The sequence below is a fragment of the Lemur catta genome, chromosome 1 (genome assembly GCF_020740605.2).
Source record: "Lemur catta isolate mLemCat1 chromosome 1, mLemCat1.pri, whole genome shotgun sequence".
NCBI lineage: Eukaryota > Metazoa > Chordata > Mammalia > Primates > Lemuridae > Lemur > Lemur catta.
The window spans coordinates 197,670,971-197,686,180 of record NC_059128.1 but is presented as its reverse complement, the minus strand read 5'-3'; the positions used below and the strand labels follow the sequence as shown (position 1 = coordinate 197,686,180).

The 15,210-nt window shown below is 43.3% G+C and overlaps 1 protein-coding gene across 1 annotated transcript in view; it reads left to right on the top strand.

Moving 5' to 3' along the window:
- The first annotated feature begins 725 nt into the window (after window positions 1–725).
- SLC7A14 (solute carrier family 7 member 14) overlaps window positions 726–15,210 on the top strand; it is a 105,462-nt gene continuing 90,977 nt past the window's right edge. The window contains exon 1 of the mRNA XM_045539651.1: window positions 726–885. The gene's annotated coding sequence lies outside the window, so the exon portion shown is untranslated. The remainder of the gene's footprint in view (window positions 886–15,210) is intronic.

Below are 15,210 nucleotides of genomic sequence, written 5' to 3'. Positions count from 1 at the left end.
ACTGAACTCTCAATATGTGTCCAGCACTGGGCTGGGAAATTCCAAGAACATAATGATTTCTAACTTATGTGACAATCCTGTAAGGTGGTCATTTCACAGATTACAGAAGAAAGTTAAATGCTCCAAGGTCATGCAGACTGGAATTCCAGGTGAGTGTTCAAATCTCAAATCCATGGTCTTTGCATCCATAAGATGTTGTGACCCTAAAGATAAACTGGGACTACTTGAGCTTTGGAGAAGGAGGTGGGTCTTGTCCACTTTAGGAAGAGAGAAGAAATCAACCTCCACCATCCTTCCTCTCCAGCAGAGCTGAGGGAGGCAGAAGTTAAGACCAGTAAGGGCTCCGCAGAGGAGGGGGAAGCTTCCAGAGGGCGGGAAGCAGGTTTGGGTAGCCAGAGTCTAACAGCGGGAGCTGCAGAGACACCGACACTACACAGTCCTGCCCTCCCGCTGTTTTCCCAGAACAGACGATTGCCCCCATCCCCAGCCCCCTCAGCCCCCACGCAGCCTGAGACGCTGGAGGCGGCACCTGGAGGCTCAGGAGGCCAGCGGGGAGTTAGGAGCAGCAGACACAGCGGGGTAGGGGGAGGGGTGCCTGGTGCGAGGCTCGGGCTCGGTACTGTAAGGGGTTGGCGGGCCACGTGACTCCGAGGAGGCGGAGACAGGCGAGCCGGAGGGAGGACTGACGGGCGCCGGGAGGGGTGTCGGGGAGGGGGCGCGATCTGAATAATTGAGGAGCTGTTCAGCAGCCGCGGCTGCCTGCTGCCTGCCTTTGCCGCCACCGCCACCTCCCATCGCAGCCGGAGGGGCGGCCCCGCGCTGTAGGTGCGAACCGCCAGCCACCAGCCTCTGCTGCCAATCCGTCGCCTCCAGCCCCTCGGGTGAGTGACAGCCCCCTTCGCCGCAGTGAGTCCCCCTCCGCGACCTCCGCGACCCAGCCGAACCCCTGGGACCGGGATGATCCTCTCTCCCTGAATGAACCGGAGCCGGAGCCGCCGGGCGGGGGGAGCGGGAACATGGCGCGGGGGCTCAGGGCGCCCTCCGGGAAGGGGTCCCCGGAAGGAGGAAGGCGCTGGGTCGGGGTCCCCCGGCTCTGGCCGGAATAGGGCGCCGACAGCCCGCGCGAGCCTCCAGGCGGGGCGGGGGCGGACGCAGCCCGGCGCGGCGGAGCGGGAGGCAGAGGACCCAGCCGGGGCAGCGTCCGGCCCGTCCCGGTCTCGGCGCACGCCGGGCCGGCCTCCCCGCCGGGCCACTCCCCCGGCTCCGGCAGCCGGTGCTCCGCCTGGGACTGCGCCCGGGAACGGAAGAGCGGCTTTCCCGGCCGCAGCCCGAGGGCAGGGCGGGGGCAACATCTGCCCTTTTACCTGACAGCAAACTCTTCAAAGGGCTTGCTGAGCTCAGAGCCCGGACAGGCCGGTTGCTCCCCGAGGGGCATCTGTCCCCGGAGAGCAGTGACACGCCGGGGGCAGCGAGGAGGACGTGACGGGAGAAGTGTCCTGGGAAGCGCTCTGCTGAGAGCGGGCAGCGCCGGGGAGAGGACTGTCGCCTGCGCTGCTTCACCGCGTCAGGCTCCCCTCTTCCCCACCGCAGGGCACATCAGTTTCCCACGAATCCAGAGGGCCAGGCTGGGGCGGCGTGTTCGCTCGGGACGCAGCCCTCCACCTCCTCTCTGTCCTGTCACCCCGCCACCAAACGTGCATTTCATATTGCGATTGAAGAGCAAGCGAAGGAAAGACAGAGAAAGGTGCGGGAAGGCTGGAGCGGCGGGGCTCTCGCCTGATCCTGGCACTCCTCTCCTCCCCTCCCCCGGCGGAGCTCGGTTCGTTGAGGTCTTGAGCTGAGGGGCTCGATTTAACCGGCTCTGGCGGAGGGATTCTCGCCCGTGTGGCGGGGGAGGTCACTGGCCGGAGTTGGCCAAGGGCCACAGCATGATAACCCGCCTCCCCCTGAGGTATGGGCTGTGGGAGAGCGCCGGGGTCAGGGTAACACCTGGCGGGAGCCCGGGCCGCGGAGCAGACGACCAGGGCCGGGGGGAGGGGGCGGGGGGCCGCTGTCCACGGTGCTGAAAGTTCTCGGAGGCTGGGGCGGCTCACGGCTAGCCAGCATCCTTTGCAAGCAGAAACTGTGTTAGAACCACGTAAAGGGGTCTAAGCAAGCGACCTACAGAAACAGATAAAGGGGCTCTGCCTTCCTTGGTTCTCTGCTTCCCCGGACTCCGCCTGGGAGGAGGTTCCCAGGGTGGAAGAGCAAGGAGTGGGTGTCACTCCAGGATCCAGCTTTGCTAGCTCCGGGTTCTATTTCCTCTGCTTTCACACTGAGTCTTCCTGTTAGTAAAGTGTTGAAAAGGCAGTTAGGGATGCCTGTTTTGATAAACATTTCTGTAACTTTCACGAACCAGAGAATTGGAAGGCTATACAAAAGACGAGGCTTCCTGGTTATGGCTTTTTCTCTCTTTAGCACCCTTCCCCACAGCATGCTCTAGATGTAGATCTCTAAGAAGCCCTGTGTGTTTGTTTCTTTAACTAGTTTTGTTTGTTTGTTTGTGGTAGAGACAATGATGTCTCACTATGTTACCAGACTGGTCTTGAACTCCTGGCTTCAAGTGATCCTCCCACCTAGGCCTCTCAAAGCGCTGGGATTACAGGTGTGAGCCACAGCCTAGTTTTTCATATTATGGGTGAGGTAGGGGAGGATTAAGCCAATTTTGGGAGGCCTAGTTAAGAGAAAACTTAGAACACCTACTAGGCAATATTATCTCATTTAAATATTAACAGTAGCTGCTAACCATAAGTGTCACACAGAGAAGAAAACTAAAGCTAGATGTCTCGAATCCGGAGGTTGGATTCAAATTCATGTCTGCTTCACTCCAAGGTCCAAGCCATTTTCATCCCCTTATTTGATATTTGGCTTTGAATAGCTGTTATTGGGAATTATAGCAAGAGAATGACAAAGGAGGGAGGCCTGATTTCCCCTTCCACACGCTCTGCTCTCTCTTCCAACCCTTTCCTCTTAATCTGTTTACCCACCCACTGTCACTCACTCCCACCCTTCCAACTGTTTTTATGCATGCTGCTTGAGATACCACTGTTTACACAACTTGAGCTCCAGGATTACAGAAACGGGTTAGAGGACTATACCAGTAGGCTTTCCTGAAAGAGCAGCAGGAGTTCAGGAAACCTGGAGAATTAGAGATCACATGTGCTTTCATATTTAGAGTTATACTATTGAATTTTAGGGCTGGAATACCTTAAAGATTATTCAGCACTATTGTTTCACAAGGAGAACTTGGGAACCAAAAGATGGTCATTAGTCTAAGTCATATGATTGAAAGTTAGGATTAGGACACTGTTAACTTGGTCCCAGGGCCAGTGTCCTTCCCACTACTCCATGATTCTTGAAATACTCTTCCATGCTGCCTCCTCTGATTCTCTTTGACAAGAACATCAGCATTCATAAACTGTATTCAGTAATATACCACAAATACAAACACCTAAAATACAAGCAATCCTCTTGGCTACTTTTTCTTCCAGTTCTTTCCCCTCTGGTCTCACTATTCTAGTGTTGTCTGACCCAATCACCTGAGAGATATGATCCACCTTTCTCAGTAACAGTTTTCTCTATGGCAGCAAATCACAAATGGGAATGGTGGTATGTAATTTCTCTGTTTGCCCTTATGTTGTCTTTATTTCCTCTTCTATGACCTATTCCCAAAAAAAAAAAATTTTCCCAAAATTGATTACCTGAAGCAGCTTCCCACATTCTCCTAGCAACATAGAAGAGTCCCTAAAAAGATCTAGGCATAAAGATCATTACAAGTGCTCATATATATAAAATACTTGCCATATGGTAGGCACTATGCTAAATTCTTGTGTCAATCATTTCACCGAATCTTCACAATTCTATCAAGTAGGTAGCTTCATTAGAAATGGTCCTAGAGCTCTAGTGCACTCTAACATACAGCAGAACCTCACATTATGTTCCTATCTTCTTGCTTCTCTTTCCAGCCCATAGTACAACCTCATCTTCATTAACTGGATTTCCGTATTGAATTGATAGTTCTGTCCCAATCCAATACGTAGGGTCTAAAAATTCAAATTCAATTCAAAGGACATTGTTTTGCTCTGTCATCTCTTAATATTTACCACAACATATTCTCTTCATTTGTTATAGCTTACTTAAAAATCTTCATGTGCCTTCTTATTGCTAACACTAGCATCCTGCTTCAAGTTCCCTCTAAAGCCAATTAAGACATAACTCATAATTAAATACATAACATCTATTGTACCCTCTCTAGGTGATCCTGCAAAAATGTTATTGATGAGGTACCCTGGGCCCTGTGAACAAGAAATTAAACTGTCTAGAACTACTCTGTCCAACATAATAAGCACTTGCTACATGTAGCTATTTACGTTTAAATTTTAATTAAGTAAAATTTTAAAAATGAAAAATTCAGTCCCTCAGTCACACTAGCCATATTTCAAGGGCTTAATAATCATATTTGGCTAATGGCCACCTTATTGGACAGTGTAGATATAGAAAGTTTTTATCATTGCAAAAAGTTCTATTGGACAATGCTGTTTTGAAACAACCTCACAGCGATCAAGAACTAGGAATTGGGAAAAGTAAGGTCCTACTTTTTGTTGAAGCTTCTTCCAAGAAAGGAGGAAAATCCACTTATGCCTAGTATATCCAGCAGCCCAAAGATGCCCAGGACAATTAGGCTAGCAAGGAGAGCACGTGTCTCAGGTCTTAAGGAGCTGGTTACTTCAGGGGTTTGCCTCATATGGATTCCATTTTACTGTAAAGTAAAATGTTCCATAAATGAGATTTTCTGGTTTCCTGAATTTCAACTTAGAAATGATCTGAAAGCTCTTATTCAAAATCCAAGTTCAGATATCACACATCTGTGTGATAACATGTGTGTGTATCTTGTCTTCATAAGTGTAGTATGATAAACATGGAAAGAATTATAAGACTTAGAGTCAGTAGTACATGTGCTACTTAGTACTTGGTGACGTTATAAGGCCCTTTAGAGCTCCATTCCTTCATCTGAAGAATATTGGTGAGAATTGCCATAACTATGTCAAAAGGCTATTGTGAAACTCAAAGTGTAGGTATATGAAGGTACTTTGTAAGGAGCATGACTGAATCTGCAGTGGTTGATCATTTTTATATACATATGGTATAGTCAATATGCAAATAGAGTATTTTAAGCTGAATGCATTTCTAAATGCTTTTAATCACTGATATGAATGTATTTTGGCTTTGTTGTCATTTATTTCACTGAAGAGTGGAATGTTGAAGGAAAAAAATTTTGGTTATTGAAATTTCTGGTTGGTCAGATTCCAGCAATTGAAATACTGTGCACTGTTTGTGATTTGGTTTATTTGGCCTTGAACATTTCATTTTCAGGATTAAATTTTTTTTTAACTAGGAGATCTCAGTAGTTTGAAACAGCTTTTGCCTTTTAACTAATAGTTTTCTTTTCTTTTTTCTTCCATGAGTTGGGAGAAGGCATAACTAATAGTTTTAAGTTAATTGTCAATAATTGCCCTGTCATGGTAATAGGATTTCAGAGATAACAAAAAAGTATTAGGGATATTCTTCAATGTGAGTGGGTGAGAGGGATAATTTAAAAGAAATATTTTTACTTATTACTAATTAAAATAAGCTTCTACCCATTCTCATAAATCAATAACAATAAGATTAATTCTATATCATGTATTGATTAACTAAATCCTTGAAGTTGCATTAGGGATTCTGACCTTAAATAAGGAGTCTTCATTCTCTAAGGTAATATCTGTTGAGGTTATAAGTAGAACCTTAATCATGTGGCTAACTTTTACTCCCAAACCTGGCATCTATTGCCTATTCCTGCACCTTGATCTATGCCATTTATGCCTCAAGTAGGAGTGCCTTTCAAATGTAGCCATACCTTGTATACTGGCTCACCATTCTAATACTTAAATATTTTTCTCTTATAACACAAAAGCTAACCCAAGGCCGGTCACGATGGCTCATGCCTGTAATCCTAGCACTCTGGGAGGCAGAGGCGGGCGGATAGCTCAAGATCAGGAGTTCAAGACCAGCCTGAGCAAGAGTGAGACCCTGTCTCTACTAAAAAAAAAAAATAGAAAGAAATTATCTGGACAACTAAAAATATATAGAAAAAATTAGCCGGGCATGGTGGCACATGCCTGTAGTCCCAGCTACTCGGAAGGCTGAGGCAGGAGGATTGCTTAAGCCCAGGAGTTTGAGGTTGCTGTGAGGTAGGCTGATGCCAGGGCACTCTAGCCAGGGCAAAAGAGAGAGACTCTGTCAAAAAAAAAAAAGCTAACCCAAAGCTCAGACACTGTAGACAATAAGCCTGGAAATGAAGCTATTCCATCAGATGATTCTTAATTGTATTTATTATGGTTGTTACTCTTCCTGAAAGCTCAGTGAAGTCTATTTATGTATTTATTTACTGGCAAAGCCTTTGAGAAGTTAAGCTGAGTATGGCCAAGGGCATTAGATTTTATCTCTGGTTCCAGGATCTCTAGCAGGTTATTTCCTTCTTTAGGGACCTAGTTAAGACTTTGTTAAGTGTCAACAAAGGCATGGATGGTAACTTGTAAAATGCTCTGCCGGAGAAATAGTTGAGACATACTCTTAGCCCCTGACGCTGGTCAAGCATGCCATTCTCAGGCTTTTTTTGCAAATAGAATTATATTACTGAAGGGAAAATTAGTGAGGTTGTCACCTCTGGCCTCTGGTAGATCATGCTAGCTTTAATAATAAATACCTTTTGTTGGGAGTCATGGTTTATTCACTTCGTGGTACTTATACCTTGGAAAGGCCTGGATTTTGGAAAGGGGAGAATGGCATTACATTGGAGCTGAAAAGAGTTTAATTTTCTCTGTCTGTAGCTTAAAGACTGTCCCTGATTTTATATTCCAAGAAATAAAGAGAACTGACAATGTAGCTTTGAAACTCATTCATATAACATCTGACCATCCATTTAATCAATGTTGAATTGACGAATGTCCTATACTGTCACAGAAGTGCTGTGGTGAAGAGTGTTTGGAACTCCTATAGCATGGCATATGTGTGCTCAATAAATATTTGTTGAATTCAGGCCATTGTTCCAGGTCAGTTCATGCCATACACTCATCTAGCCAACCTTCTCTATCAAAACATGGGTATTCTTTATGGCATTTTCCTTTAGCAAATAAAACAGGAGACAAACACAGAACATCAAATCTTACCCCAACAACCACACTCTTAGGCATAAGTAGCAATGGCCAAAATAGGCTGCTCCAAGAATTATGTCTTTCTGCTTTCCTCAGAGAACAAGGGATACTTTAGCCCAAGGTCTTGCATTTCACTGTGATGAGGCAACTTCCTAAACTCAAAGCTTAAATAGAGTTGTGTGCACTTTTCCGCTTTTACCTTAAATAAATACTTGTTATTTCCTTGAGAAAGTATTTATTTGGCCTTTGTGATAATGGCAGCCAATTGCTATTGTTCCTAAATTCAGAAGACACTTAGCTTAGAATGAAAGCACATATGTTAATTAGAGGAGAGTTGGTGACATCACAGTTTGACAGTTCACAGAATATTATCCCTTTTTCAGGAATAACTGAGTCTCTCTTTAAGAGTTTTAAACTGGTGATAACTGATAAAAATGAAAGAAAAACAGATCATTCCATTCTATCAAGTCAATAAGCAAATGCCTAGAATTAACTGATTCTCATTTGCCAAAGGCAGAATATTCCAACCCAATAAATTGTCCCACAAATAAGCAAGCTGTTTCCATGGCCTCTTCACTTTTTAAATTTTTTTTCACTTGTTTGTTTCTTTGAATAATCTGTAAATAAAAACAATTGCACCCAGGTGTTTGAAATTCTGATGACAAAATGGTCTTTATAATTGGAAAGACTTACTTGTTCATTAGAGAGTATATCTATACAAAATGCTATTATACCAGCAATTTGTAACAATAACATACCCAACTCTATCACTTTTCAGAGGAATTGAGTCTGAGAACAGTCACCCAAATTAATGGCAGAGGCTTAAGTAAGACTTGAGTCTCCTCTTTCTCAATCTACTTCTCTTTTCATCTTTTATTTTATGTGTGCATTTATTTATTTTTAATTTTAGAGACAGGGTCTTGCTTTGCCACCCAAGCTGGAGTGCAGTGGCATGATCATAGCTCATTGCAGCCTCCAACTTCTGGGCTCAGGCTATCCTCCCACCTCAGTCTCTGGAGTAGCTGGGACTACAGGTGTGTGCCACCACACCCAGCTAATTGTTAAGTTTTTTTGTTGAGATGGTATCTCACTATGTTGCCCAGACTGATTACCAACTTCTGGCCTAAAGTGATCCTCCCACCTTAGCCTCCCAAAGTGCTGGGATTACAGGCATGAGCAACCACACCTGGCCTCTTTGCATCTTTTAACATCATTCTTCTTTTCATTAGTCATGAAAACTTGTTTCATCAATGAGTTTAACCACTTCCATCAAACTTTTATCAGAGCTTATAGGAGTAGGAAAGTGAATATATTTTAATTCAGGTTATTTCCCTTTGTAGCTCCAGGTGAAAGAACTTCTGGTCAAGGATAGTCAACAGGTAGAAATTTCATGGGTGAAACTACAAGCCATAGAAAAGGATTCAAAACTCCAGAATCCCTGTTGCAAGAACTTGGGCAAGGATTTAAATCCTTTTACCTTCTTTATCTTCATCTCTTAAATTAGATATTTGGTTTAAATAGTATTCCAGGCCCTGCAAGCTAAAACATTCCATGGTTTTATGAAATAGGGCTAAGGGCTTGAATAATCTATATTCTGCCTTATTAAGCCCAAAGAATTAAAAATAAATTAAGACTCTTATTTTTACATCATTACATATTGGAATCTCTGAATTTCATGCCAGTACTTCACCTGGTAACAATAATGATGATAAGGATAGCTAATATTTATTTACATTTATTGTGACCCTGTAAGGTTGGTAATGTTATTGTCCCCACTTTACAAATGAGAAACCTGTATCCTAAAGCAGTTAAATAATCTGCCCAAATTCATACAGCTAACAAGTTTATGTCATCATGCTACACTGCCTTTATGAAAACCAGAAGTCTCTCAAATAACTGATATGTGTCACTTATAGACCACTTACTACACAAGCCCCTTCTCTCTGAGGATTTTATATTTTGCCTCCATCTTCTGGCCAGAAGAGCAATCAAAAGGGTGAACAGAACCTCAAGTTTGTGGTTATGTTGACACCACATAGGGATCTGCATTGTCTTTCTGTAAGATGACTCTTGTCCTTTTGCAATTGATGACACTGATCCATTGTTTCAATTGTTCAGTATTGAATGTTGGTGCTCTGCAGGCTGCTGCATGCAATGAGAACCACTCTGCTGCCTCTTCCCAGAAAGTGGGGACAGCCACACCACCAGAAATGAATGTTAGCTGGTGCAGTACCCAGCACCTTCTAAAGCTACAACATCTTCCCTGTTCAAGCAGTCTTCTGGCTTATGCCTCTGGGTTTTTGACTCAGAGTAACAATCTAAACAGCTTTGAAGGCAGAGGAGAAGTGCTCTCAGAATGCCGTTTCCTGGATGTGGGTTTGGGTCAAGAGTAAGACTAACATTTTCAAAGTCATGTTGTAAAATTTATTTTCTTCTCATTAAACGTATGCTACCAAATTAGTAATAAATACAGTACACCACAGTGCCCATCTATTTCATTGTGGATTTCAATGTGTACTAAATCTGCTAATGAGCATCCAGCATTTAACGTGGCATGTCTAATCATCTGAGAATGCTCTGACAGTAACCAAATATGCATGTGTGTGTGTGTGTGTGTGTGTGTGCGTGTGTGTATTCTTTGGCTCTAGTTTCTGGTTTATTCTTTAGCTGTAGTTTCTAATATATGTGGCTGATAAACTAGCCACATATCCTATGAACACCAAAGCTAATTATAGAATGCATAACTCTACTTCTACCTCCTCGGTTTTCTAGATACTTTGCGGGGAGTGGGATGGTTTAGGAGTTAGAAGATCTGGTTTTCAGTCTTACCTTCAAAATGTACTGGCTATGAGACTAAGCCAGTGCCATTCAACTTCTTCAATACTCAGTTTTCTTATCTTTAAAATAGCAGTAGTAGAATTTGTCCCTCACATCACAAATAGGGCCAGTGAGATAGCATTTATTAAAGCTCCATGTAAGCCATAAAGTCTATACAAAGGAAAAGGATGGATTTTTCCATCCTTTCAGTCCTTCTCAGTGGCAAATAACTCTCAAGTTTCTGATACCCAATTCTGAACCAGGGTTGACAGCTAAATCAGTGTCTTTTAGGGTTAAGATCTTGACTCTAAACTTGCAAGTCTAGAAAATGGTACTTACATTACAAGGAGGCCTCCTGGTTTCTTCTAAATCAATGGTTCTCAACCTGGGGCAATGTCACCTCACTAAGGAGTATTTGTTATTGTCACAGACACTGGGAGTGTGTGTTACCACTGGCTCTTGGTGGACTGCAATCTGGAATGCTAAATATCCTGCACTGAGCGGGATAATCCTGCACAATAAATAGGTGTCCCACCCAAAATGCCAACAGCACTCTTCCTCCACTGAGAATACTGCTCAAAGTAATGTTCTGTTCATTGCCCCTAATTGTCTAGCTGATGGAGACAGAGAGAATTTACTTGTAGTTTCCTCCCCCAGATGAAATCCAGCCATGCTCATGTGAGGTCTATAATAGCTCAGAAGCATTACTGGGCTTCCAATAATTGTACTGAGAAGTAAAAAATAGGGCCAGAGATCAGCGGTTTTATAATTGGCCCCCATAAGCTTCTATAAGAAGCCCCCTCCAACTTTAGCAGGGGCAAGGAGTCCCAATAGGTTAATGAGCCCATATGTGAGACCCAGCCTAAAGGTTTGCATATAGGATCCCAAATCCATAAATTATGATTCTGAAAACCACCATCTTTGTAGTTTATTGAAGAAACATTGGATTCTGCCCTTACTTTATGACAAGCATGGGTCTAGCTAGGCACTGGACATAAAACCCAGTCCCTGCCCTTAAGTCACCAATAAGCTGACAGTCAGACAGACATAAACTCCACTAATTATGTATGTAACAGGACACATGCTGTCATGTGTTATTAGGAAGCCTCCAAGGGGAGACCCGGGAACAATTCACCTCCATAGAAGAAATGACAATTGAGCTGTACCTTGAATGGTGTGTAATATTTTCTCAGGTGGATAAATGAGAGAGAAAGTTATCGTAGAAATGGAAACAGCATAAGCAAATGCTGGAGGTGTGACCAGAAATGACACATATGCAGGCCAATGTGCTTGCCTGGCTGAGAATGGTGGGAGGTCATATTGAGGGACTGAAGACACTTGAATACAGCTGGGTGGATGTATTTACTCAGCCAGGAGTTTATCCTTTGGAAAGGGTTTTTGTGAGTATTTTAGGAATATCATTTGTATTCATGGGTCTTGGAGTCCAATCTCACAACTAAAAGGAACCTCAGAGGTCTTCCCAGCATTCTCCTTTCCCTGTGATTTACAGTTGACGTAATTAAAACCCAGAGATGTTAAGTGACTTGCCCAAGGTCAGCTAGCAAGTTTGTGGCAGTGTAAGGACTAGGACCTAGTCCATCCTCTCGGTTCATAGCATTTTGTCCTGCTCTGTGCTGCCTTCGGGAATTTTATTCATTGAACATAATCCAACGTAACAACACAAAAGGTGATTGAAGCTCCAAGTTTTCCATTGCCCACTATTAAGATACACTGCAGTTCCTTCCTTACAACCAGGTGATAGATAAGATTCTGAGCTGCTTCTACACAAAAGCATTCTGTCCAGAAGCACAAACAACAATCCAATGCGTGGGCATGACATTCTTCCCCCATATCACACGTCCTCCCCTGCCTCCTCGTTTCAAACTGCCAGAGATTATGGAGGCACAGCCTGAACAGAAGGCATCTTAATCTCTGGGGGTTCTGTAAATAATATGCTGTTCATGCTTGTGTATAAAATGATCACAGTCTATTTTCTAGATGAGGGAGCCTTCAGAAAGATGCAGCTGCAGACATATCAGAGATAGGATTTCAGACTCCAGAGTTTCAGTGATCTTTGTAACAGGGTTGAATTTTTCACCCATCTGGACACTCCTAATAATTTATCCAGGCTTATGGTCTTAAATTTCACCTCATAGTCAAGTTAGTCTGTGCTTATTTAGGTTTCTGAGATCGGTTATTTCGCATTTCCCTTTCTCTCTGGCCACCTTTCCTCCACCCCTCATCCAATACACATCCAGTAGAAACCACCTAAGCTAATCCACTCGGTTTACAAGAGTGGAAACTGAGACCCAAAGAAGAGAAGCCACTTGCCCACATTTGCACAGCTAAAAGCAGTCATGTGACTTGATTCCCTGACTCCCAGTCCAGTGCTTTTCCCTTCACACCAAACTGCTATTTCCCAGGGATAGATAACAGGGCATTTTCCCATGCTCACACCCCTCACTGTCATTGCACAATCCCATGAGGATGGATGGAAATAACTGACTGCACTGTGCTCCAAGTTCATCCCAGGACCTTGTTTAGAATGCTCACAACCTGTTGTTATCCCCATGCTGTATTGGTTCATCTATCACATTAAGAAGCTGGTTATGGGCTGGGCGTGGTGGTTCACGCCTGTAATCATAGCACTCTGGGAGGCCAAGGCAGGAGAATTGCTTGAGGAGCAATTGCAGGAATTGCTCAGAAGTTTGAGACCAGCCTGGGCACTAGCAAGACCCTGTCTCTACTAAAAATGGAAAAAATTAGCCAGGCATGGTGGCATGCACCTGTAGTTCCAGCTACTCAGGAGGCTGAGGCAGGAGGATCGCTTGAGCCCAGGAGTTGGGGGTTGCAGTGAGCTACGATGATCCCATGGCACTCTACCCAGGGTGACAGAGTGAGATTCTGTCTCAAAAAAAAAAAAAAGCTGATTATGGAAGAGTTTAACACTTTATGGTCTAGAGGATACTTATGATCAATGTCATCACTCAGGTAGTGATAACCACAGAAAAAAAATGTGCCCCAGAAGAAAGATGTCTGGGTCCATGGCTCCCATGATTGAAGAATGAAGCAAAGTTCACTGTAAGTGGCAGGTTATTAGATTCATATTCCTATAGACCAGAAAATTGGGTTATTGGGTGGATTTAAGCAAGATTGGTAGTGGCCAAGAAAGTGAAAAAGGACAACTGCCAAACAATTTCTTCTTCAGGGGCAAGGCATTTTGCCTGCATTGATCAGCATGATGCATTTCATTTAGTGCAGACAAAGGTTACGTTGATAGAAGATTTTTGTAATCAATGGAACTCAAATTTTCAGTGTAAATTACTTCTGAGGAATCATTTAAAGAAAAAAACAGGTGATATTTCAGTAAAGATTATATCGAAAAGAGAAGCAAGGAAGAGGGAAAAGAAATACAAGAACTAACTTCTCAGGTAGGGCTTTGTTTCACAGTCTGACAGGGATAATTCGGTACAGAAACTCGATTTCATCAATTCTATCAAGAGTGATCTAGCTCCAAAGAACAAAGCCATGCTCCCAAAATCTCAAGAGACTGTTGTAAACTAGATGCCAATGTAGGCACATACAATGGGGATGTTTGTAAGTGTTGCCCAGGTTACTTCCTTCCTGCTATTAGGATAGTGAGAAAACCCAATGAGTGATCAAAGATAACCTGTGGGCACAACATCAGGATTAATGGAGTTGGAAAGTCTGATGAAATATGCCCTTCAGGCTGCAAGAAAGATGAGAATTTTTCCAATTTCCATGCAAGAACCCCTTTCGGGTTACTGGAATAGTTGTGCCCTTCAAATAGAGGGTCTTGTTCCCTCTATTTCTCTAGTAGTGGAGAAACGGGCAACTTCTTTTGGTAAAAGATAAAGACTTTTTCTAGTCTCTATGTAGCCCCCAGCTTCTGTCAGGATGTTGCTCCAGACATGTTGTAACTACTTAACTTACAGCCTATCTTATATCAGTGATATGTTAGTCCCCCTTAGGGAGCTCTGGTAAATGCCACAGCTTAACCACCAACTGTGAATAAACCATCCAAGTGGCTGGGTTATTTATGTAAGGGACAAAGCTCTGGTACTTTGTGCTGATTCTGTTTATTCTGTTTCAGAGGGTACCATGATCTGGCCTTGCTCTCAGTGCACCTCTGGGTTATCCTTGTCAGTAATCTCCATGTGTGGACCCTGACATTTGAAATATATTGAGTGTTAGTCATTCTCAGTATAGTCATGGGGTGACTATGACTCATCTACAAAATGCTGAAGGAAACGACTCTCAAAAGTATTTTTAAAAATCAGACAACACTGTTACCTCTAAAAGAGGCCAAACAACCATTTTGACTATTTTTATTTTCCCCTTGAGCTGACTGGTTACCCTCATTCCAAGTTGGAACAAACCACACACACAGATTGGGATTCATTTTAGGTTCTGTCCTAGTCACAAAGACTTTTGACACACTTTCTATTCCAGCATCAGAACACAGAGGAAGAAAATATCTGAATGAGTATAGATCGTTATGTCAGAAATAAAATTTTAGTACAGACAGCTAAAGTGTGCCACTAGAGAATTTAACCATCAAAACAGAAACAAGACTTCCCTGTTTCCACACTATCTTAGTGAATAGCCTCTGTTCTTCCTTTCTGCTCCCAAGTCTATTCCAACCTACAGTTAGAAATAGATTTTCTGGTCCCATGACAGTATATTAAGAATCAGGGGGGGAAAAAAGAATCTAGGGAAAACTTGTCATTTGAGCATTATGATGTCATCTCTTTGCACATGTGATTTCAATATGGCAAGTTAGTGTTCTTCTTAAAATCAAGGACAATGACACAGCTATATCATAATACTTCTGACAGTAGCAATCGCTCACATTTATTCACCTAATCCTATGAAGTAGGTACTATTATTCTCATTTTACAGATGAGGATTATAGAATTTGAATGACTTACACAAGGTCTCACAGCCAGTAAGGGCTAGGGTTGAGACTCCAATGCCATGCCGTTTGACACCATGATCTACCCATCTATGCTGCCCCATCCACAATTTTAAAATTCTCTCTGAAACAGACTACTCCTAATGTATCTTATATGAGTACATGGATGATAATAATGACTTTGTGGGTCTATCGCCATTGCCTTAGCAGAGAATGAGGCCCAGG